Here is a 26,484-nt window from a genome sequence, read left to right on the forward strand (position 1 = left end):
TATCAAATTAATTGAACTAACCTTGCGTCAGTCATTCAGAATAACAAAAGGTGCATTTACCAAGCCTTGCCACTGTACAAAATATTTGTAGGAAGATAATCATCTATTCTGTTGCTATTTTCTTATAAACGTTTTTCTTCGCACCATTTAGCGATCCCCACCAATTCCTTTGAGACGCTTTCAATTCCTCAACCCTTCAGCGTTCAAATGGTCAATAAGAAGCTTTCAATAGCGGAAGTCCGAATGTCGCTCCATTTTCGATAACCCTAAGCGGGAAAGTTCACTGTCCTCTCAGTGTTTGTAAACGTCATTCCCTCCTTAAAGTGACGTCATGCCAGCGAAACCGAAACTGTTTCTTCCCTGGTTGCGCACGCAACTATCAGTTCGTCAAGTTGCTCGCTTTTGCTTTGGGAGGAGGTCGATCCTGATTTGGAGTCTTAAAGGAAAACACAATGAAATACAGATTTTATTTTTTTTTTACTTTCCTATTTTATTCAATATTCGTAGGAGTGTTCTCTGTGGGAGACAGTATCTTTTTTTCTTTGCCTGATTGGCAGATTCAAAATTTGGCAGAAATCTTCAGTTTTATCGTGAAAATCACGTTTCAGCTCGAAGCGTTCCTCTGTTCAGTGATGCATTTGTACAAATCTGTAATTTTGGACCACGCGCCATCTTCCATTTTTGATATATCGTTTTCACAGAAAATCGTTCAGTCTGTGAACCCCATAATTCCAGAAAGATTATTAACATGGAAATTAAGCAAATACCCGAGATGGCTCTTCCAGTATTTTTTTCGCTAGAAAGTAAAAGGTAATGCTAAAAAATCAGAAAGTCTTATTATTAAGCTGCTCTCCAGTAAAAAAAGTACTTACATAATCGTTTCTATATCTTTAATTGCAATAATTTGAAAAATAATACTCAAATAAACAAAAATATTTCCTTGCCATTGTAAACAATATTAATTTCATGGCTGATTTCTTAAAGCAGTCTCGCTTCATCAAAGACAGTATTATTACTGAAAACATATGCAATCTTTTTATGTAATAATACACTTCGGAACATTGTTTTGCAGAAGAAAACAGTATTAATATGCACAAAGACTTATACGTATAGTAGCTTTAAAAATCTTCACTTTCTATAGTTTTTTTTTTTTCTTCTTTTTTTTATATATATTTCTGTAGTGAAGCTGGCGTGTAAATGGAAAATAGAAGTAAAAAAGGTATTTTATTTTCCTGGAAATATTCTCTGAATGTCAAATCATCTGGTGAAATGAAAAATTACTCGCATTTTATCTAGGGTAGGTTGATTGCGTCGAAGTCAAAAAGAAAACAAAATTGGATAATTTTATGTGTGGTGGATTGGATATGGATTGGATTTAATATGGTGGATTTGGATAATTTAATGTATGGTGCAATTCTCCTAATTGGGCCAAAAATTCTATTTAGCAATTAAATATCACTTGACAAAAAATAAATAAAATAAAACCTTGCCATGAGAATGAAAAAAAAAAAAAACTGCTTAGCTAATGAAAGAGATAGATATTAGCTCCAGAGCAGCCTTATCGGATGCATCTTCGCGATATGCGAATTCTTGTAGTTTTACTCTGTCCCAAAAATATAGACAAAAGCATAAAATATAATTCACAGTAAAAAGAAGAATGGGATGAAATCTTTTTCAAATGAGTATAACTATGAACACTACATGAAACACATTAGGGTCAATTTATTATTAATGACAATAAATGCTGAATTCGTTTAGAAAAACTGAAAATAGAATGTCTCCTAATCATAGGCAATATTTGTTTTATGGGTTATATTTGAGGTCCATTAACACAATTACAAATTTTAGTATTTAATCGTGTTTCCATTGCTTTTAATCATTTTATGTACACGGTTTTCCATCAAAAGTACTAACTTTTGCATTACCTTTGGGGATAGTTCAAAGTTCTGTCGCTTCTTTAAAGTCTTTAGGCAAATCATATTTGCGACCACTTTCATATACTTTTCATGCTAAATTTCTCCATGCGTACTGCATTGGGTGTTTAAATACGGACTAAGTGATAGGTAGTTAATGACACTGATATTATTCCTTTTGAACCACATATTTATCAAGTTAGACAAATGAATTGTCGCCCTGCTTTGTTGAAATACTCAGTTTGGTCCTTCCAGAAAATCCAAGCGGAATACAATGATACTCTAATGTTTGCTGATAGTACTGGGAATTTATTTTCTTGCCACAAATTACCAAAAAATGTTAATCATTACTGATACATCAAATCATTACTGATTCTCTACCTTGCTGTCAACGAAAATAACTTCTTGGTTCGCTTCTTAAATCATGCCAGCAAAATTTATACTCGTCTAGACCATCCAAGTTCCACTTCTTCTCATTACTAAATTTTGTTGACAACCGTTTATCATCATAAGACATCATTTTCTTTGCCCTGATTAAAAGTCCAATTTCATAGAGTACTTTTAAGAATAGTTTCTTTAACATTTTCTTGAAAGTTTTGAAAAATTTGAATGCAGTTTGTCGCAATGACATATTTTTGTAGATTCCCTACTTAGAAGAATTCTATCTCTATGCATAAATGTTATTCTTCGTCGATAAAGTCTTTTCTTACAATACCACTTGTCGCCATTATGCAAAATTCTGCAAACACTTTTTAAAAATATCTTTAAAATCTTCAATATATCTTTCGGATGATTACCTTTTGTAATTGCTTTACCTCTAGGCATTTTGTAGAATTTATGAAAAAATCGATTTGTTAATAGAAAACATGCCGAAAAATTATTCCAAACCAATAAAAGTCAGAAAAAAAAAAAGACGATGAATACTTTCAAGAAATGTAAATAAATAATCGTCTACTGAAAAGAATATTTAATTAATAAATTTCCAAGTAAATTCAGAAAATGTTTATATTCAGGCAATTTTTAATTTAAAAAAAAAAATTTACAGAGTTTTTATTTATTTTTTAATATCATTTTTGAAAATTAATGACAAGTATTTTGGATTTGAATGTCATTTTTAATTAATCTATATTTTTGGGATAGGATATATTATATCGGCAAGATAATACAATCCTCATCTAATTACGAGGATCATATTATCAGATTATAAAACTTTTGATTTTGGAGCATTTTCATGAGAATGCGATTAATCATCTGCCTAATGGATAAAATGCCAGGATGTAAGAGAAATCGATAAGCTTGATTGCGAAGAAATTCAGCGGATTAATAAAAATTCGGTAGAACATGCATGGGACAACTGAACTGCATCACAGCAACGTTCCATCGTGAGAGTACCTCAGATATGGAGAAGAAAAGTTTTCAGTATGGTGGTTGATTCTCGCTTCTTTGATGGATATAATAATAATAGGGATCTTTCTGGGCCTATTGCTTATAATGGATCGTATCTTTATATGAGAGATCAGCGCATGTGCTGATCTTAGTAGGGACAATTATGCGTCGACTATAGAACTCGATGTTATTTGTCGCGGCTGTTCGATAATTCAGTTTTCCCGGACAGGTCCGTACTAATATTACAGAGCCGCTAGAAATGTGCCCCCACCCTACTAAGTGCTACTTTTTTTATTAATTTTTCACTCCCTCTGTGATCCCCCATCAAGGATTTTTTTTTAAAAAAAGTATTACACATTTTCTGCAAATTTTATAATTTTGTAAATAGTTTGATAAAAGTTATATATTTTTGTAAAATAATATATTAGTTAGCATAATTTAATTGGTGAAAAGTACTGCACGCAGCATATCAAATTTACAATTGCTGCAAATGAAATCGAAATTGTAAATATTTTCTAAAAGATTGAAAGTAAAATAAAGCCTCTCTCTGATTGTTTCTCACAGTTACTTAACAATGATATTTGCATAATGTGTTTTATTAACTTACCAATTTTCTTAGCGTCTCATGTATACTATTAACAAAGACGAATGTGTGTGTTGGCGCTGTACAAATCACACAATTTGACATAGAGCTACAAAATTTAGCACATGTATACCTTGAAAGTCAAAAGTGTGCATCTCGAAGCGATTTTTTGAAATTTTAAATAAAAATATAATTAATTAAAAAAATTTAATTTCCATCTGTATTTGGATATCGAAATTAATTTAGGTGAAAAATTGTTTACTCGATACTGTTTGGGATTTTTTGGGAAATAATTGATTTTTTCAATTTCGCTATTTTTTAAAATTTTTCTAATCAGTATTTTTTTAAAAGCAATGTTTTATTCGATTACATTGATATTTCTATGTTTTCAGGTAAAAATTTGAGTGGTTTCACTGAAATGTGTCTGCCTTTTAGCCTTTTAAATTAGACATGATTTCAAAAAAAAAAAAAAAGCAAACTGAGAAAAACGGGTTTAAAGATTCAGCATAGTAACGTTGCAATTAAACCTGCTTATATTAAATCAGTTATTTTTCTCATCAATAATCAAACATTTTTAAGTGAAAAAGTAATAATTTTATAAAATTATATTGTTTCCATTCGTAATAATTGCTCTAGTGATTTATAATATCTGAAATTTTAATTTAGAATTAGCAGGCAAAGAGCTTCTTTTAGTTTCCTATAAAATAATATAGATCCATTTGAATTTTAGACACTGAATATATTTGAAATGATCAATATTAATACTGAAAATAGATTATAAGAAAAGTAGATAGTGATATATAAATGTCTCTGAATTTTTTAACTATAATTATAACCCCACCTAGAAGCACTTCAGATATGGCGATTAGAAGCTTTTGATATGGTGTCTGGTTCTCGCTTCTCTAATGGGCATAAGTAATGATAGGGATGGCGGGGCGTACTTCCTATAGGTGGGTTTGTACCGTGGCTGTGATGTGCACTGGGACTCCAATCTCATTGGTGTCGCGGCGCTGGGTATTCCATTTATTCTGGATATCTTCAGGCAGGGCTGGTATAATTCCATTGAGATTACTATCTATACTATCTATATATAATGAATAAAAATCAGTAAGTTCTTATTATCAATTTCTAATCTTCTGTTATGTATGTTACAAATTGCAGTGTACATGTATTATAAATGCTTTTTGCTGAGTATCATGTTAATATAAATTTAAAATTAAATTCTGCATGAGGTTTTCGTGACTGTATAATCAGGCTGGAATGTCCATGTTGGAATCATACCATTATTTTGAATTTTTTTTAACCACTCTGGAAAAAAGTTCTCATGAAAGATACTAAATCCTGGAACAAAATAAAAAGAGAAACAGTAGCCGCGCAACACTTCATTGTTTCAGTTGAAGCAAAATTCAAGAAAAGGGCATAATACTATGTATGAACGTGTTGAGCATGTTAACATCCATGCTACACTAACAAATGTATAAACCGTTACACTGCGCACCGTAGTTTTCTGTTTGCATATTTAATATATCACTAAACTGCAGCTTTTGAAGACATTCGCTCGGAATTTTGATAACTTGGCTGTTAAACAATGTAATAAGAAATACATTTTACCTTTGGTGTTTAAAAACTTTAAAAATATAAATGTAATAAAAATTGAAGTTAATACAAAATCGATTTACTTATTTCTTTGCTTTTCTTCAAAATGAAGCATTTCAATATTAAGTACTTTGAACTAAATGTTTAGATATGGCCAAACTAATCAGCTATAAATAAGAAATAAAAGATGAGAATGCTGCAACATGATATTATCTATTGGATGAAAGTATAAAAAAAAACTAAACGAAATAACCTGAAGTAGAAACTAAAAGAAAATTAAAAATCAAGAAAAATGTAATTTACATAGGTGTTTCAAAAAGTAAGGTCATCTTTTCATAAATCAGAAAGATAGACAAAGGCATTGGTACAAATAACTTTGTTGTTGAAACATCGGTAAACCAATATATCTGAAACGGCACGTAAGAAATGAGATAGCTAATTAATAAAGGCTTTCTGATATCCACATTTCGCCCCCTGTACCGGAAATTCCCCCTGAAGACACAATAGCTTTATTATCAATGTTTCCATTTTCACTTTCAAAATTACATCCACATTAACCATTTAATTATAGCAACAACTAGATCTTATCTATTGAAACATGGAATTGGATTCGTACTTCTGCAATTCTCGTTACCTTAACTTTTCAACACAAAAGAGCTAAAGATTAGAATTCTGTGCAAACTTATTTGAATTTTCTCTAATAGTTGCAAAATTAAAATTAAACTGAAAATCTGTAATAAAAAAACCGATTAAAAAAACTCAAATGCCCGTTATCTCATTATAAAAAGTATCAATTTGAAATTGATGTGAAAAAATATTTCACCGCACAAAGTTTATCAGAGGAAATAAAAATCACTTTCTTCGATGAGCTTATATGTACCATTTTCGAAATTATATAACATTAAAAGGCGAAGAAGTGAAAACTCCTTTGCATCTAATGTATATTAATCAATCAAAGCAAATTTTGTTTACTGCAACTAGAACAATGGTAAAAGATAATGAGATTTTATGAAAGAATAAACTTTATTTTCATTACTGCAATGAAATTCATGAAAAAAATTTTTAAGCATCTGTTGAAATTATGGAGGAAGCCGTACGGCCATTAAATTGATATCATTATTTGTTAAATTTTAAAATGATGTAAAAATAAATTTTGTTTTTAGAAAATATCACAGAAAACCCAAAAATCTTCAATAATTCTTAATTAACGGAAATTTTGAAAGTAAGCATTGATTTCCCTCTTATTTTTAATTGTATATTTCCCAAATTTTAACAAAAACTTTAGACGTATTAGAGGCAAATGATTGCACGGTTATTATAAAAACGTTAACACAATTTTTTTTCGAAATCATTTATAAAAAAGAAAAGTGGGATTATGAATTTAGTATAGCTGCATTTGATTTTTTATGGAATAAATTACAGTGTTATTCTCATATTTCCAATGTGTTACTTTTCGACAGGACAGACCTTTGAGCCTGTTGAAAATACTAGAATGAGTGAGAACGTGAATGTTGGTGCGCGCTCGGATTTTCTTTTAAATTTAAATAATTAAAAATCAAAAAAGAATTTAGCACTTTACAGTGATAATTTCTCAAAATATTATCACATAAAAATAATTATTAGATTATCGGACATTTCAATAACGCATTTTTCAAATGATGCCTGTTTGGTTGTAATGCCCTATGTTTTCCTTGAATTTTGCCATTTTTTTTTAAATGTATGTATAGTTTTTAAAAAAAAATTGCTGTAAGGAAAATCAAACCAATCTTATTGATTCATCAAATCGTTAAATATATTGTTTTCTCTTTTGTTAAAAGCTAGATATAAAAATTTATTTTGATTATTATTATTATATGAAAAATCTTTTTAGTAATAAAATTCTGTCTAGTTTGGTTTTTCATTTTTTTCCCTTATGTTAAAGAAATTTACTTTTTAGATAAATTTACAATATTGTTTTAAGACTTACTTTTTATCCATGATCTTAAAATCATCTCCCCAATTAGTGCAAAATAATCTTCTAAGGAGATAATATCTGATGCGTTTATTTGCTTTAAGTAGAATAAACATTCACTGTATAATTAACATAATAATATGCAATAATTGTATTTTAATTTGGAATAATGCCGGACCAAAAAAAAAATTAAGTGAATCTTGCAACTTTTAGATAATCCTTCTTTCTAACAAATTTTTAACAGTTGAATGTAAAAATCAAAAACATGCATTTTTTGAAATTTTAAACATGGTGCATGAAAATTTAGCTCAAATACTGATACATGCCTATTTACTGTTCTTCATTTGTTATACAAAAAAATTCATTTTTTTTTCTTTCTTTTTTTGGAATTAAAACATTCACTTACCAAAAATTAACCAAGTTGGGAAATTTAATGTTTTCGACATAATTAAATTAACACATAATCATAATAGCATAATTAATTACTATTGAAAGTCGGCTGATCACCGAAGTTGGTTTATATTTAATATTACAAAAGCAATGTAAAAATGGAAAAATAATTATTTGTTCTTACCAGTTTGAAATTTTTTTTTCTCTTCTTAACCGATATATAAAAAAAAAGAAGTGTACGATTTTTTCTCCAAATCTGGTAACCAAAAGCAAAAATACACTCTCTTTGTAAACAAGATCAAATAAGCACCCCGAAACACATAAATCTAAAATGAGAAGAGAGTACACCTCTTGGGTCTTTGGTCGTCTAATTTCATGATTTTTTGTCCCCTCCAAGGGAAGGATCAAGTATATCGAGAACTCCTGACGCTAAAATTCTTGGAGGCCCTGTAAAAGAATCACACATATAAACTTATTAATTCCAACTTCTAAGATATGTTTTTAATTAATTTGACATATTTTAATTCATAATAAATATTTCTATTAACAATCTCATTTTATAATTTTTCTAGTTTTATTTTTATTACCTAGTTGATTAATTTAATTAATATTTGTTAATAATTAATATACTTTGAAATCAGTAGAAAAATATGACATTTATATCTGTTATTCGCATATATAAATTTTTTTAATATTATTACCGAAATAGCTTATTATTCACTGTATAAAAGGAAGACTTTTCCCTTGCAAAATTACTTTGATTATAATTGTCAGCGAGTAATTAAAATAAGAATAATTAAACCCCAAATGCTGAAATACGATAATGATGAAAACAAGAATTTCAATCTGCATACTTGTATAATAGATGTGTATTTCTTTTAAATGTACCACAATCTAATATAAATCATTTTATTTCTCCTGTTTATTTTAAATCATTTTTAAGTGTTAGGGGCATGAAATTGTGTACAAAATTTTTCAGAAAAAGTAATCCATAAAGTACAATTAAGTAAACCGAATATTGAAAGCAAATTCGAATCATTCTGAAATTTACTGATTATTACCCCCCCCCCAAAAAAGTGAAAATGGATTGCTTTGTTCTACTGATCAGAATGACGAATACATTTTCATATACCTAAGATATTACCTTTAAAATTTTATCCTAACCATTTGAATAGAATATGGTAAATGAAATAGAATTCGATTATATAAGGATATAAATTTCAAACCTTTGACCATTTCGGTTGATAAATATTATAACACATCTAGAATTATTTATTATTTATAATCAATACAAAAATTGTTTTTCAATTTTTGAAACAGCCTGTTGATTGTGGTACTAAACATTAATGTTTAAAATTATACTAAATTAATGTTCTTTACTTCGTCGAAAATTTATTACGAGCGTTTCTAAACTAATTATAAATAAAATCAAAATAAATATTTTTTTAGAAAATACTTTAATTATTTTCGATATGTTAATGCTATTTATCTGATTTCTGGCATTGAACTGCAATAATACTTTTCTCTTTTCGAGACCGGAAATCATCTCTCTGCTGATGAGAATTGAAAATGATTTCTATTTTAAAAAAGTTTCTCCATTATCTTTTACAAGCTATTCTGATTCTGTGGTATCTACATTACATACAAGTGTTATTCTTTAGCTATATTCAGTTCAAAGAATAATTTCTAAATTATAACTCATAATATTCTAAAAAGTTCTGCACATTTTAAAAATATTATAAATTAATTTTTCATGAGATGATTTTCAATAAAAATTTTTCTTCATAAATGTATTTGATGAATAGGATCCTTTAAAGTTGATGTTAATATGGAATTGGCGTGTTTTTAACATTCATTTCGAAACTACCTAATAAAGTTTACTAATGAATTTTAATAAGGAACCTCCTTGAAAAAGTCTGCTTTCAACTGATTGTAGTAATTTATTTGTTTCATTTAATCTCTGCAAAATGTTATTCTAAATGACTCTCATTTAATATTTAAATATTTTCTAAGTAAACCTACAGCTTCTATTGTAGCAATGCATTTTTATTCTAATGCTTTTATTTCTGATTAAATTTCTATTATTTTGTTAAAACTAACTTTTAAAACAAGTACTGACTACATCAGCTATCGCCGATTACTTTCTATCATATAGTTTTTTAATAGTTTGTTAATTTTCGTAATTCTGCAGATTTTTATTTAATATTTTTCAGCGATGAGTGGATGCAGACAAAGATGCAAATAATTTTTGTACAAACATAAATTATTGAATTGTTGTATTACAGCACTCTGCAGCAAAGTTGCTGGCTAAATTTAAAGAATGAGATGTGCAAGGAATATGAAATGTATTTGGAATACCAATATTTTCTAACTTGTACATCAATTGCCGGGTATTGCCTTGTCATGTTCGATGCATTGTCGTAACTTTGTTTGCGACAAAACGTAATGCTTAGGTCTACTTCATTTTTAAAAAGTGCAATATTTTTTTCTTCAAAATATGATGACTTATGCTCTTAAATCGGAATCAAAAGAAACATACACCAGAGATTTTATTCTTTATTTTCATTGAAATTGTCACATTATCCCCATTAAATCCATGGAAAGCATTCAGTATCTGACATCACAATCACTGACAATTTTAGCGTATATAATAAAAACATTTCACTTTGAATTTAAATGAAAGCAAATTTTTTTAATTTGTAATCTATTTCGCAAAATGATGAATATGGATCTAAATTTGTATGTATGAATAAATTTAGAATTTTTAGGAAATTTGATCGATTTTGTTTCTTTTTTTAAACTCAATTAGCACTATGAAGATATATAAAGTAATTCCATGTTATATTTTCGAACAAATATTGTCGAAATCTACAATGATATATATTAAATAAAGCTTACCTTAAGACTTCTATTCCACAGTGAAAGAAAAATTTTTTTTCAACTGATTATGTAAAATACTTATTGAACTTAGACCTGGAATGAATGAGACTATTCAACGTATATCGCTGTGCAACGCCGACAGAAAATTTGTGCATTTGATCACAGAAAAAGTTTCTTTTGTTTTTTCTGTAAAAAATGAAATAAATGAATGAAAAGAGCCGTATATGAAATCTAGGAGATTCAACGAACGAAAACACAAAGAGAAATAATCAATAATTTCAAAATCAGTGAAAATCAGAATGTTTATTATATATAAAAATTATTAAAAATATGAAACAACTGTATTAACAATATCTTTAAATTAAAAAAGTAAAAGAAATTGCCACTGAAAACAATGAATTTCGAGTAAAATCCTTTACATGAATCATCGATCTCCGGTCTTTCTTTCTTTCTTTCTTTTTTTTTTCCCCTTTTTTGTTCCCTAGAATCAGCGTTGCTATTATAGAGAGGATTGCCTTGCTGGATAAAATCGGATGCCTGACAGTAAAAAATAGAATCGGAGTCTTAGACAGTAAAAAATAATCTATGGTAAAATTTAAAAAAAAAAGGGGGGGTTGGGGCCCCCGGCGCGCTCCTATTGCGATTAGACTTTAATCCGCGCCTGCCTCCCCCGTAATCGTTTAAATGGTTCGCAAAGACTTTTTCTATTTTATTTTAAGGCACCGGCGAATTCGCTTGTCCATTCGTTTTACGACAGTTACAAAAAAAAAAAAAAAAAAAAAAAGCCACCTCTCGCGCAAAGAGAAATATCATCCTCCTCGCTTCTGCTAGCGATGTAGAGCTTTGTGTCTCAAATGAGACGGTGTGTTTAAATATAACCAGGGACTCATGTGTAAAAGGGGTCCGATTAATAATTGCCGTAATGTTTCATTCGCCACAAAAGGCTCGCTTATTCGTAATTTCTTTTTTTTTTAAATCAAATTTTTAAACATTCTGTTTTAAATGTTCATGTTTGTGCCCTTCTCTCCACCTCTTTGGAAGGCCCTATTCCAGGGAACGCGAAGGATTTTTTCTTTATGGCAGCATCCTCACCCATCGTGAATTTGTTCCTGCAGACAGAACATGGTAAATCATTGGCAGTGTTGAGCACGCATCATATTAATTTAAATAAAAAAGTTATAATAATGGCCTTATTTTTTGCTGAGGTGCATTTTGAAGAATAAAGGTGCAAATTCTTCATTATAAAATCGTTTTCATTTCATTTCTCCAGCGAGTGTAGTATAAAAAAACCGATCAGTAGCGTTAAAGTAAGATTGTTTCTTGCTATATTTACTAAAAGCAATAATCAATAAGAAATTCTCTTGTAGAAATTTTATTTTTTAAAGAAAATTATTTGCTTTATTATTTTATTTACTAAACAGTTGCTATGAAGAGAAGGTGCTATGCTATTCTCCCTTTGTTCAAATTGGATATAGATTTGAAATTTCACCTAGATTATTAGACTAGTATTCTCAGACACTCGAACGGATAGAAACCTTTGTTGGATTCGATCTAAAATTTGATATACATCTTGTGATAAAAACACTTGCCCAACGTCTAGTTCGTTACGGTATGCTCTGCAAAATGTTGTTATAATCACCCTGTATAGAGATAATCATCAAAAGTCTCCATGATCATTTTTGTAATGACGTCAAAAATACAACGAGTTACATAGATGATGATTTACCAAAATGTTGAAATAGGTCAAAAAAAGATTTTGCTCACTATACCATGAAGAACGTTTGTTAATATACACCCATATACTTTCAAGATTAGAATAAGCTAAAAAAAAGATAATAATTGCGTGTTTTATTTTTGGATGCTTTTCATGAATATTCCTTTCAAGTGTTGATAATTAAAGGAGACATAGTTTTTGTTCGAGAGAGAAACCAGAAGAATTGGTTTTCCTTTCTATGTTAGCAGGTCGAATGCCGAAAATAAGTTCTCTAAAAAGGGAAAACAACTCTTTGACCCATTTGGAAGCTTATTTCGATGATTTGTCGTTTGTTTAAGTGAAGGCCGTTCACCTTTCCCTCAGCTCAGAACTGCAAGCGAAAGGGAAGATTTCAGGAAAATAGAAATGTTTTTTTTTTTTTACCCTTTTAAACTATACAGAAAAATTCTAAATTATTTTTTCAATAAACATAACAAAAATTATTATTTACCGAAGGAAATCGATAGATAAGTTGTTGATTATTTTGTTTATATTTTTTATAAAATGAGAAGAAGCGCTCAAATACGCAGTTCATTGCACCATTTGATGTAAAGACAATAGTGGTTGATAGGAGAACTCTACACGATTCGATGTAATTATCAAAATCTTTTGCATCATGATTGTAGAACACGAATTTGATGACTGTTTTTTGGTGCCACGAGAAGAGATCTTTCTGCTTCAGTTGGCAGAAGAAAAGATCCGGAAACCTCTCCGCAACTTTCTTTTTGCTTCTGTTTTGCATTCATAGACTTGCGCACCTGAACCATCAATCATTGCCTGCCATTTGCCGATTTGAATGAAATGATTCGATTTTGAGGTGTTAACCGTCTTATATTACAAAAAATTATATTTTTCATGATGCTAATACATTTGTCACACTATTTATCTAAAATTTAAAGAATTTTTAATTTTATAATGCATTGTTAAAATGTAAAAATGTAATTCAGGATATTTTTATTGTTTCATTGAATCATTTAATCACTTTATCGTTTCCCATAGATCAAATTCTGATTAACAACGTTCGCTCTCATTAATGCATGAATTACATGAACTCAGGGCAGAATACTCATCAGGGGCTTTTGGAGCTGCAGTTCTTGGGGGGCCTCTGAATTTCAGCTCGTCAGTTATGACAGTTTGAAACGAGATAATTTCGCATACTTTAATTACATTTTTATGAACGATAATTGCATTTTATAACATCTTAATTGTTTGATTTTAATTTTATAGTAATTTAATTTTATAGTCATCTGAAAAATTCAAGGTGCGTTGTTTATGGAAAGAAATGTATTTCGTGAATTTAATATTTAATTTTAACCGGAAATGCTAAATTATTAGCATTATATCTAGGGGAATTATTTAATAATCTGATGTCACAATTTTAGCAAGATGAAAAAAGTAAATCATTCATCAAAAAATCTTTTACTCTTTATCCTAAATAATGAAGAATTTATCTTAAAAATTATGCTGCAATTTTTTCAATGAAATTATGAACACGGTGCTAAAACTGTATACGTACGTAACGGTGGTTTGAAAAAAAAATCAGTTTTTCGAAAATCGAATTGTAATAGAGCTAAAAGATTAGGTTTTTCTCTCTTTAATCTTTTTTTAAATTAAAAATTTCTAAAACTTTTTTAATTTACACCTTATACCTACAGTTCACGCAAAAGAGCCAAAAATTAGAGGGAAAAAATTACAAAGAATATCAAGGTTTACCTTTCTCCAAAATTTGTACCGAATACGATTTTTAATTTCTAATTGCATATAAGTACATCTTCATTATATCTAATGATTGAAAAAAATTGCCCATTACATTTTGATTTCGTATAAAAATTTTCGAATTTAGGTGAAAAATCGGGCCGTTATACAATTATGCTCATTTATTTTATACAAATGCAGTGATTATTTTACTAAAAGACCGATCATTATACGAACTGACTCCTCGCAAAAAAGAAAACTGCAAGAAATTAAAAAAGAAAAACAGAAACTCAAACGGATCGAAGAATAAGGAGAGAGGAGCATGATCTGTAAGGCGGAACAAGTAGTAAGCAAGTAGTACAAGTTCAAGCTGGAAGACAATGTTGATGGCACAGCAAAAAATAATGGGTAGAAAAATGTTATTTCAGCGCCATTTGCTTACTTCGGGCTACCATTTATGTGGCTACCTTTCAAACAACCGACATCACAAACAACTGCCTCTTTGTGAGAAAGTACTCGCAATAAATTTCGAAAAAATTGAATTAAATAAAAACTTCTTAATAATACTTTCCACATATTGTTTGAACAACCCAGAATATGGAATTTTTAGTCGACTTGTGCACATCATCTTCTAAACTAATCCTGAAAATGGTATTTGTAAATTATATTGGATTGATAGTAAGAGTCCGTGAAGCAAAATCCTCAATATATTTGAAAGGTCCCTCAAATAAGAATAATCAATTCTGCGTTCTCATATCACACAGAGAGGATTCTGTTTACGCGAAAGATGGTTCACATCACAACTGACACTTAATATGGCAATTTCTGCTCTATTTTTACCATTAGGTTTCCATTCTCCAAAAAGCTAAAAATATCTGTTATTCAAGTGATAATAAAAGTTGGTTTTGTATCACCAGAGGAAAATCTCATTTTCAGAAAAAGGTATCCATGTTTCTATAAGTCATGTAATTTAAGGCCCTTGATTTCTTAGATGCGGATTAGTATCTGAAAAACCATCTAGAGAAAATCTCACCTCATTTCTATCAATAATCATTGAAATGATAATTAAAGAGGCATCTATCTCTACGTTAAAAAAAAAAGAGGCAAATGTTCTGCTTTTTTTTTCTGATAAGGCCAAACTGAATTGGAGAAATAACACAACATATCGATATGATAATTTGAGTAATATGATGTTATTAAATATAAATGTACACCTCCGGAGTATATCAAACTTTGTGAAGTCCTTCGAAGGAAAATTGGAAATGAAAATGTAACCATTATTATAGAAATTAAAGGAATTTTCCTATTATTCATATAATATAAATCACTTGGTGGCCTTAATGTCAGGAAATTTTATAATTAGGTGACCAGTGTTGACTTAATCAATGCATCAGATAATTGTTTATCTAGATGAAAAAATGGATTTAGAAAAAGTGTAGTTGAATCCGTTTCCACAACGCCAAAAATTACAAAAAAAAAAAAAAAAAAAAAAAAAAATGTAAAACCAGGCATGGTAATAGCATTAAAGAAAGATAATTTACCCAAGCGCATATAAACGTTTGGTCGAATAATTGACACAATACCCGGTAAGGGTGGTTATGTACGTATAATAAACAGTGAAAGGTGTCTTAAAGCGGCCAATATCTAAAGTTCCTGTTAAAACGGACAATTAAATCTCTTAATTTCTTTAATAAGCATATAGTCTGTATTTCTTTTAATTATAGTATTTATGTATTGTATTTCAAATATATTATAACTCAATCATGTAGTATTTTCATGATGCATGTTATTTCTGTATCATGCATTCATATTTTAGGAATGCGTACTTAGTCATTGTTTGACTACATTGCATTTATTTTGACTGTATTTAAATTACTGACTTCTATTACAAATAGTACGAACTGAAAAGTTTCCTATTTAGAAATTTAACTTCAAAAATTATTAGAAAGGTTAAATAGTGTATATGTTTTCTTACGTTCCTCAAGTGTTGGAAATTAAAATTCTAACTCGTGGCGGGACGTTTACGCTCACTTCCGGTGCCTGTCACTCTGGAGTGAGGAAACAGAAAAATCCCTTCGATTCGGGAGACCTCCTATAAACCGAGGTCTAGTATTTATATTTACCTTCTACTAAATGAAGAATTTTTAACTGTATAATTTTAATTAACTGTTTTCATAATCCTTTTAATTATTTAATTTTGATATATCGATGATGATTTTTGCAATACTCTGTTTAAAAAATGGATGTAATTATCGAGCTATCGAAAATCTATAATTGGGTTATTTGAGAGTGCTTAAGGCTACACTCGAAATCTGAGCTTCCTCAAAAAGTTTTAGTATCACATTGAGCTGAGCGATAGGCTAAAATGTGATTCGTCGACTTCTCTAATGAGGGGAAAGCCGGATGCTAAAAATAAAACTCTTCATTGCTAAAATTTTCTATTTCACAGTCTAGCTGTTAAAAGATGTATTAAATTAATTACTAATTCGGGATTAAAATTGTGAGATAATTACATTAAATTACCTGCGCCAATTTGTATCTGCAGCTGCTAGAACTCGCTTCTGATTTTTTATCAACATGAGTAATATCTATCGCCACTAAAGGAAGATTGACAATTGAACTGTTCGCTAATTTAATTTTTGTGCTATGGCTAACATAATTTAGTTTCTTGACATAATTAGGGTTATTAATCATTAACACGCTTCCGCTATCAACCAAAGCTTTAATAGGAACGTCTTTTACAATAATATCTACGTATTTCAACTCAGTGATTATTAACTCTTGTGGAATTTCATTTGATTTAAACATGGAGTTTACCGGATTTGAGTTATGGGATCTTCCCTGATTGTTATGTTGTCTAGCATCAACATTTTGAGGACAGAATTTTATTAAATGTGATGTAGAATTACATTTAAAACAAGTTTTCCTATCAATATTTCCATCGTGTACATGACCGTTATTTTGGCGGGAATTATTGACGCGCGACCTTGAGTCATATATATTTCTGCTCTCTTCCCAAAACAAACTTTTGTTTCTTGCGGAAGTAAATGTCTATTTCTTTGCTTAACGTCAGTGGTTTTAACCAGTCTGAGCCTTGTTTGATCAAAATGTGCTCGGACGTGTCCTTGTCAAGAGTGCTAGTTAATTTATCGGTTACAATTAGTTCACAAAGGGTCGCAAAATCTTTTTACTTTTCTTAGTTCTAAATAATATTCTAAATTCGCTTTTAATCTTGAGACGAATTGCACATGATTTTCTCCTTTAAATTTTTTGGCGGCTTGAAAGTTATCCCAACATTTTTTAGCAGATGGTTGGAATTCTCTTAAAACTATTTTTTTTTTTTAATTTCATCATAATCTTTTATTTTGCTTACGTTCACGTATAACAAAACATATCGGCATTTCTTGCCTAACAAATTTAAAAGGACTTCGGCTTTGTATTCAGTTTTAACCTGTTTTGTTTCGAAAGCACTTTCCAAAATATTGAAAAACAAATTGAAATTTTCTTATTTAGTTGGCATTGGCATAGGTAGTGTGCGGATGCTTTTAATTATTTGCTCGAAAGACTCCGCATGATTTTCTGGAGGAGGTCCGTTAGAACTAATTACTCCGGTTTCTTGAACGTTTCTTATATTTTCTTCCTGAGCTAACATTAGTTTTAATTTTTCTAATTCGAACTGTCTTTCCTTTCCATGCGCTTGTTCTGCCCCTTCACGCGTTCTTTCTGCCTCTATTTTTCCGCTTTCCTCTGCCTCTATTTTTTCGCGTTCCTCTACAGTTGAGATGATAAAGTCTTTAATAAATTCCAAATCATCTTTAGCCGCTCGGCTATTTTCTATCATTTGTTTAAGCTGCACAATATTTGTTTTTTCCGGAACTACATCACCTATTGCTTCAGCGACAATAATTAAATCTTTCTTTTTTTTGTATTTTCAAACATTTTGAATATGTCTACATTTTTCTAATAACAAATGCTAATATCATAATGATAATAATAATGATACTAATATTTCTTCAAAGCAAAAATTCCTAAGATAAGATTCAAACAGTTTCTTTTTCTTGAAAAAATTATTCTCAAGTATACAAATCTTAAAATAAATGCTTGCAAGATACTTTATTCAAAATGATATAGAAAATTCTCCTACCTGTTCTTCTTCAATTATATCCGTTTTCTGCAGGAACTTCACAATTCGCCGGCCACTGCCGAACCGAAGATTTCCTTGAACAATTTTGCCGGCCACTGCCGAACCGAAGATTTTCTTGAAAAATTTGTCGGCCATTGTCGAACCGAAGATTTTTTGACATAAACTAATGGTGTAATTCCCGGATTCGTACCGAATCGAAGTTTATTTTTCTGTATCCGCGGTCTATGCGTCCGGGACCGAGCCCTCACATGTAGAGACGTAATTCTGGCTCGAGAACAGGCCTCTACTAATCGGGTTATATATCAAATCAAATATCTCTCACGGGCCCTAGGGAAAAGCCTGGTTGAGATTAATACTTAGAGATGGGTCATATTACAAGAATCACACACTATATGATAACAAATGAATTTAATGAACTTGATGAATGGTTGGGCCGTTTTACATCGACGAAAGCTTTTACATAACTGAATACAGAGTTCTGTTGGCGGCAATCCGAGGGCTTCGTATTGGCTGATGAGTGATGACGCTATATATATATTTATATATATAATGTCAATTATTTTCCGCTAAATATTTACACTAATTATAATAAAACAATTTTTAAATATTTTGAGATATTTTTCAACGTTCTAATGAAATTCATTTTTTTCTCTCGTTCTTTTGTTGATAACTAAGATTTACATATTGAGTAAGTTTCTTTTTATTGCATGGCGTCAATAATATTTTGATTTTATAAGTTTTATGTTAATTACAGATAAGCAAAAATAAGCAATGATGAAATTTTAATTGTGTGCATGTTTGCAAAGCCACATTTTAGTGCTTTTTGCTCTTTTCTGTAATAATCGCTTGTATATATTTATATTATAACTTGTTAAGCTAGAAAATTTGGTATATTACTGTAGAACCCTATTGAAACAGGGGAAAAATTCTTTGAGATATAACAGATATTATAAAATATATTCGATACTACTCGCCTTCATTTACCAGCCGCTTTGCCCTGCCGGCTATGATAATCCATTATATTCATAAAATATATTATATTAATAACTTGACATTAAAGTTATTTAATGAAATAACTTCTTGTTGAAAGTTTTGAACATAATAAATTATTGTTTTTAAAAAAAATGGTGGTAGAACACTAAATATTCTAACAAATGACAACTATAAATCAAATCAAATATTTAAAATCTTTCAGTTTTATGTGCTTCCTAAATGAAATAATTAAGTCCAAAATAAAAAGTGAATTTTGATACATCTAGAATTAAACAGTAAAATTAAATAATCTTCAGCTAGGGTCAGGTAGAGTAATTGGGAGCGGTGATTACAGTACACATTGGAAACATTTAATTCCGTTAGGGCATTCTAGAGGAAGAGAAACATTTTCCCGCTTTTTACTGTGTTATTTTCAAACATTAGTTTACTTTAGTGATCACCATATGCAAAAAAAAAAAAAAAGTGAAATCAAGACTTACCTAAATGTTATTATTAATTGATTACATCGGTTATTATTATAAGTTGAAAAATTGTGTATTTCTCGGGTATGTAGATATAATGGTTGAGAACATTTTGAATTTTCATTTTTGAATTTTCTCTTTAGAAACAGGATAGATTTCCCAATTATTCCTGACAACTTCTATCTAAGGATAATTAGGAACAGGCTTTTAATGTAATAAAAACTTATATTTTTCAAGCATTTGGAATAATTTATTATATGATAAGAATTGATATTAAATCTTGAAATACAGTAGCATCCAGTCCCGTTAATAATGTTCATTATTTCATGTCAAATCAACAGCTGACATTTTTGAAGATTCTTCCATGTGATCTGCATGTATATTACGAATTACCTTGGCGAATGGAATCTGTTATTAATAGCGATTTGATGGTGTTTCATGTCTTATATGGAAGAAATCAAGAGAACTAATATTGAGGAAGCAAAAGATGTGATGATGAGAGAGAATCTAAAGATTGCCGATTTGCGTGAGAGTAAGCAAAGTACCAGAACTCCTCCAAGTTCTTTACTTCCGGACATGAAAATGTTGAAAAGGAAAATACCAAGCAGGTGCTGTTACATAAAAAATGTTCAGTGCTGAAAAATTTAGGCAAAAATTACCTAACAAAAATCTGAAACTGATGATTTTACTTCTTTTTTAATAAGAAATGGAAGTTGTAAAGGCGTAACTTAATAATCGAATGAATCATCCATGGTTGCTTTTTCAGTAATATGTATATTTTGATTGTTATGAAGTAAGTTTGAGGAATTTATGGGGTTAACAGTGGTCAGCAGAATGCTACGGATGTGAAGAGTTTCAATTTGATTAAATTAAATTTTTTTTGGTGTTTGGTGATAGTTTGTGATTTCCCAGAATAAAATAAAAATTATTCTACAAGATCCTATCGTTTAAGTAGAATTTTAGTAGAATTTAAGTAGAATTTAGAAAGTAGCATGCATGTCAGAAAAAAACTGAATAGGAGATTGGATGTTCTATTTGAAGTGAGAGCTGTAGTTTCTACTACTTAATTAAACTGCCAGTCTTTCCCCAGTTTCAAGTACTTTTCTAAGTATTAGATATTTCCTTCTCGTGTCTCAAAGAACTTCATTTCTGTTTTAAAAAGGTTCATTTCCGGATTTTCCTAATGATCGAATGATTATATATTAATCCGAATTAAAAGTATTAAATATTTGTGACAGTTTATATTCAATATTCCATAAAATATATTTTTAATTAAAAAAATATAAAATGGCAGTGCCTTAGAGTAGGTAGAAATGGACTTAAAATAAATTCGAAAGCAATATATATATATATTTCATTTCGTATATATTCTCTTCAAATCAATTCATTACGGCGAGAAAAAGCGAAAGCAGAGGTTCTCAATTACCTCATAATTTCTGCCATAATTGCGAGCATACCAGAGTATTTATGAATGTCTTTATAACTGAGACTGGTTAATTATTGAATTTGGAAAAAAGGGATTGTTTAATGAGCCCACCAGAACATAATTATGCACTAAAATAAATTATAGGCCTATTTTCCATGTCATACGATCATTTGAAATAAAAAAAATAACAAACTCTGCAAAAATTTGTTCACAGTTACCCTAACTGGCCCTACATTAATTCAAATTAAAAATTTTCTTAGGAGGAAAATTAATTCTTATGTTGACAGAACCTTAAATGTGACTAGTTATTCACTGTCTCTTCTCAATCGCTGATTTAAATTTCCAAATCATTGAAGCAATTTCAAATGTATTTTGAAATATGGCATACAAATTTAAAAATTGCTGTATTATTAAGATTTTATCTGATCTTATTAAGATCTTTACCTGAAAACATTTATTTTAGTTATATATATCATTTGATGGTCCTTTCATTTTTAGTATTCTAATTAATTTTATTCAAATAATGAATTAAGAGAGGAATCAACATTTGCTTAATATAATTCATTAAAAAGTGGTTAAAAATTTCAGAAATTTTTTTCAATGCCAAAACAAAAAAATTTTCTCCCTTAACTATCCGTCCTTTGCTCTATAGTCATTGTTTCTTCCGTTTTAATATAACCTCTAACCTAGAATGTTAAAAGAAATCAGTTACTGATTTCAAAAAGAATGAATCAACTGAAGAATCATCCAGTACGAAGGCTGAGTTGCGAGTGATGAGTCCTGTTTCTGTATGATAAATGGCAGTTGGGAGAAGAGTAATCGTTGCTTAATTTTGATCGCAATCGATTGCTTTGTTTAGTCTTCCTTCTAATAGTGCTTCCCTATTCTGCTGTTAAATGGGATTAAAATCACATAGAATATCTATGGATAACGACTTTTTTCACTGCAACATTCACCGAGATTCAAGGTACTATTCATCGCGAAACTACTAAGTCACAAGATCACATACTGAATTTTATTAATTTAAATCATTGCGCTAATGAATTATTGCATTTACGTGCATGCGAAAAGTACAGACCGACAGATGGTCAACTTTTTGACAGATTTGGTAGAAAATACGATAATCTATATTTTAGATGTTAAACCTGTGCTCCAAATTTTATCTCTATGTTTTGAAGTTATCGAGTGCATTTGTATTTGAACATCCAGACAGATGGACTTCCTTTGAATGGATTTCGTTCAAAATTAGACTAATGCCCATATACCAGATTTCAATCTTCTAGCTCAAAGCGTTTTTGAGTTATCGAATTCACAGATAGAAGGACAGACATAATGCCAAAAATGTGTTCATCGAAGGTATAAAACGAAAATCTCGAGTCGTCAAAATCTCGAGTCGAATTTTTGACGATTATAATACTTTCTATGTATTCATAGATGAGAAAGTAAAAAAAAATTGAAGGATTTGGTCTTCAAAGCCATCTAAAATATTTGCTTTGTCTGTTAAAGCCCGCTAGTCAAATGCGATTATTTTTCATTATGCAAAGTCTGTTTTTCCGGATAGTTCAGGTCTTAGAACATGCAATTTTAGTCATACAAAGCAGTTTTCTATCTGCTTGTAAAAGAAAAAAAATAATTTATTTTATTGTTACTCAGCACTTCTTACTTTAAATCTGTATGTGTAAAAGAACATTGGAATTCTAAATTTTCTGTATTGATCTAAATATTTGTGTAAATTTATAAACTTAAGGCAAAATTTCTTTTTCTTAGCTCTTTTAGCCTGAAATTATATTATTTGCTCTTCCATTTTTCAAATAAATCATCAACTACAAGCTAAACACATTATCTACAAAACACTACAAACCATTTATCTTTTCGACCGTCTTTGTAAATGAATCTTGTCAATATCTTTCTAAAAAATTCTTCTTTGTCATAGAGTACTGTTTTATCCAATGAAATCTTCTGTCTCTATTTCACGACTTGAAAATTTTATTCAAAGGTTGATTTCTGTGTGGAAATCTTTGACAGACGGTTTCTGATAGGAGACCAAAATCTGAAATATTTTTCAAACGAGACATTCTCATTTCAGCTGTGAAAGAAAGATATTTTTGGCCAGTGCATTCACCTCCAATCCAAAATAGGAAACAAATAGGATGAAATATGTAGAGTATTTTCCTGTATATATTTATTTTGGGTCATTTCAGTTTTTCTGTCAAGTCTCGTGTATATTTTTTCAAAAAAAAAAATGATTATTGTCTTTAAAAAGATTTAACTTTATGGTTACATTGAATTTTGTAATAGATTTATAACACACTTCTTTATGTACTCGAAAACTATCAAATTTTATGCACTTTTGTATTCTTTATGACAATACACTATTTTAATAATTTTGAATCTTGATAATAAGTTGAATTAATCATTTGATTTTCTGCGAATGACACGCCTGGAAATGAATATCAGAAAAAAATTGATTTCAAGATTCCATCACTATATACCGTAATATATCATCCATATTCCATCTTTTAAAAATTGTTAATATTTATATAAATGCATTATCTGCCTGAAGAATTAACCAATCAAATCTTTTTTTTCCAAACTTTCCGGGGGTGAGGAGAAGGTACCTCTAATATGAGGATCTCATTCCGGTGTTGGGATCTACCTCTCTTTGAAGGTCCTGCGCATGAGACGTTCGTTGTACGTCTGTTATGTGCAGATTAGCGTATCTGTTGCATTGTCTACGGCAGATTGTTATTCAATTTTATTGAATGTCCTCGTGATGTGGTGGAATGTTCTTATTAAATGGGGCCGTACTTAACGAACTAAATTTAATTAAGTTAAGCGATAAGTTTATAGTTCTGAAAATTTTGAAATAATGTATTGTCATTGAAAATCCGCATAATCTGCAACTAGCACATTAGGAAATAAGACAAAAGCCGAAGACAGAAATCCATCTTTATGAACACGAAACAAGTCAAGTGACAATAAATAAAAAACACTCTTATTTCGATCTTAACTATATGTTTTGTTTTCCGGTCAAAGTAGGTATTGCAAAATAGCTGCTCGAGTGGTCTGCAAGAGATAAGAATAACATATTTCTTATTTCATTTAATTAATCACTTTCAGAATTATTAATCATAGTGTATCTATTTTGCAGATAAACCAGTTTTGATATTCCTTTCCTGGGAACAATAATTTTGTTTTGAGGATCCAGGCAATACTTTCTGAAAGTGGCAGAATGAAAATACTGCTCAATATCTTCTTCTAGAGTTCCAGGTATTTTTAAAACATTATTATTTTTTATAAAGAAAGAGTTTGCATGAAATAGTGTTTATTTACCCAGAGACAAATGTCTCAGTAACAGTGACTATGCCATTGCAGTCTATTCATTACAATTGTTGAATATCTATATATCTTTTATTTTGATTTTATTTCACTGATTTGATTAGATTTCATATTGAAAAAAAGTACTAATAATTATTTTGATATGTATTCTGATGATCACCTAGAAACAGTTTGTCTGACTTGAATTTTAATTAAACCGGTTTTTATGAATTTAAAAACCCTTTTCTTCTCTCCCCTTCACTTTTTGGTTGTCGAAAGTGAGTTTCATTCACCTAAAGTATCAAGATTTCTGTTTTTGCTGTTAATCGCATTTTTGATGTTTTAGAATAAAGATAATGAGTCGGATCATGAACGTTAATCAAGCACTAAAATTGCTAATCTATTAAAATTTAACAGTAATCCAAAAAATGCAGCTTTGATGATCATGTGTTTCTTTCAAAGGCGTCATATTTCAAAAAAAAAAAAAAAGTTTTAATTTTTTTTGTCTGGACTGAAACAAGTTGAACATACCTTTTATCTTTATGCATGAATATTGGGAAATGGAAATTTTGAAACTGATTTTATAAATTAAATAATCAGTTGCATTCATTTGAATAAATACAGGGTTATTCTAATAGAAACATAGATAAATGATATCAAGAGAAAGAAAAATTGAAATGTATCCAAACCACGTTGAGAGGGTGAGCAAGTTTTGATGGAATGACAAAAAATATCTATTTCGTTTATTATTGCTGGAATTCTCGGAAGCGACGGTCATTGCACTGTCTGCAGCGATTTTCTGGTGCTGTCGAAGATGCCAGATATGCTTTTGATATCTGCCACAGAGGCCGCACTATGAAATCTTCCGTCGCATAAACAAGTGATTAAAGTGGCCCCCAAAGGGAAAAGTCATACTAATTTCAAACGTGAAGGCTCAGCAATAGGTGGTTCCGACGAGCCGTGGTCTTACGGATTTGGTCGTAAATCTTCCAACTGACACATTGTTAGACCACCACGCCTGTGGATATCGGTTCGGAGCTTCCTGCAAATTGTCGGTAAAATGAACAGACATCAAAGAACCCTGGAAAACCACAAGAGAGGGGTAAGAAGAGAAAATGCGCCTGTCCCAGACACGCACAGGTCGCCGGAACGGGGCTTCAGGTTTGTAACATCGAGAAAATTATGCACCTCTCAGGAAAAATGTACAGGAATCACAGGCACACTTTGCAACATTTCCGTGAGTAACAAGATATGTTACTCCATTCAACCTGCAAGAAAGGCCTCGAAAGAACATAGTAGTCACTAAATTTCTGTTAAATTTCAATGGCATCGAGCATATCCATCACTCACGTGTATGCATTATACCTGTTAACAATGCCTCCGAACCTGCATGTGATTTTCACTTTCTCATCGACACCATGTTGAACTGCAGTTTCTTTTTCCTCTTATGTCTATTGACAGCCGTCTGAGTTTTTCGATCCGATATTGGAACATATTGTACGAATTAAAAAAAAAAATAACTCGGGTATTACATTGAAATTAAGTAAAATAATCATTTGCCTGATAATTATGAAAATAATCTAAGATTCGTCGAAATAAAATTAATTTTACTGGAACTGATTTATATCAATAAAAAGTTTCACTCATTATACAATTTCTTGATAAAACAAAGTACATTTGTTATATACGGATATAATTTTTAATAGTCATTTTCCTCTGATCTTATTGTCCAATAGCGTAAATCAAAAAATCAAATTATTTATTTTATATGCATATATATATGGTGCGTCAAAACTATAGCAATTGTGTGGTGTCGAAATCTGGAGTGGAAGTTCCAGCTTGTTTCCGGACTATTTGATTGACCAGTATTGCAAAATATGAAGTCCATACCAAAATAATTTTCACGTAGCTACTAAAAGAAAATAAATATGGAGAAAAATAAGATAAAACTAATAGTCAATATAAAAAAAAACATGTGAGGTGATCCTTTTGGGT

General features: G+C 30.0%; 1 protein-coding gene across 2 annotated transcripts in view; it reads left to right on the forward strand.

The window, feature by feature from the left end:
- LOC129958987 (ecdysone-induced protein 74EF-like) overlaps window positions 1-26,484 on the forward strand; it is a 285,199-nt gene that overhangs the window by 19,769 nt on the left and 238,946 nt on the right. For both annotated transcript variants that reach the window (XM_056071752.1, XM_056071754.1), the window contains exon 2: window positions 24,323-24,441. The gene's annotated coding sequence lies outside the window, so the exon portion shown is untranslated. The remainder of the gene's footprint in view (window positions 1-24,322; window positions 24,442-26,484) is intronic.

Source organism: Argiope bruennichi, chromosome X1 (genome assembly GCF_947563725.1).
Source record: "Argiope bruennichi chromosome X1, qqArgBrue1.1, whole genome shotgun sequence".
Classification (NCBI taxonomy): domain Eukaryota; kingdom Metazoa; phylum Arthropoda; class Arachnida; order Araneae; family Araneidae; genus Argiope; species Argiope bruennichi.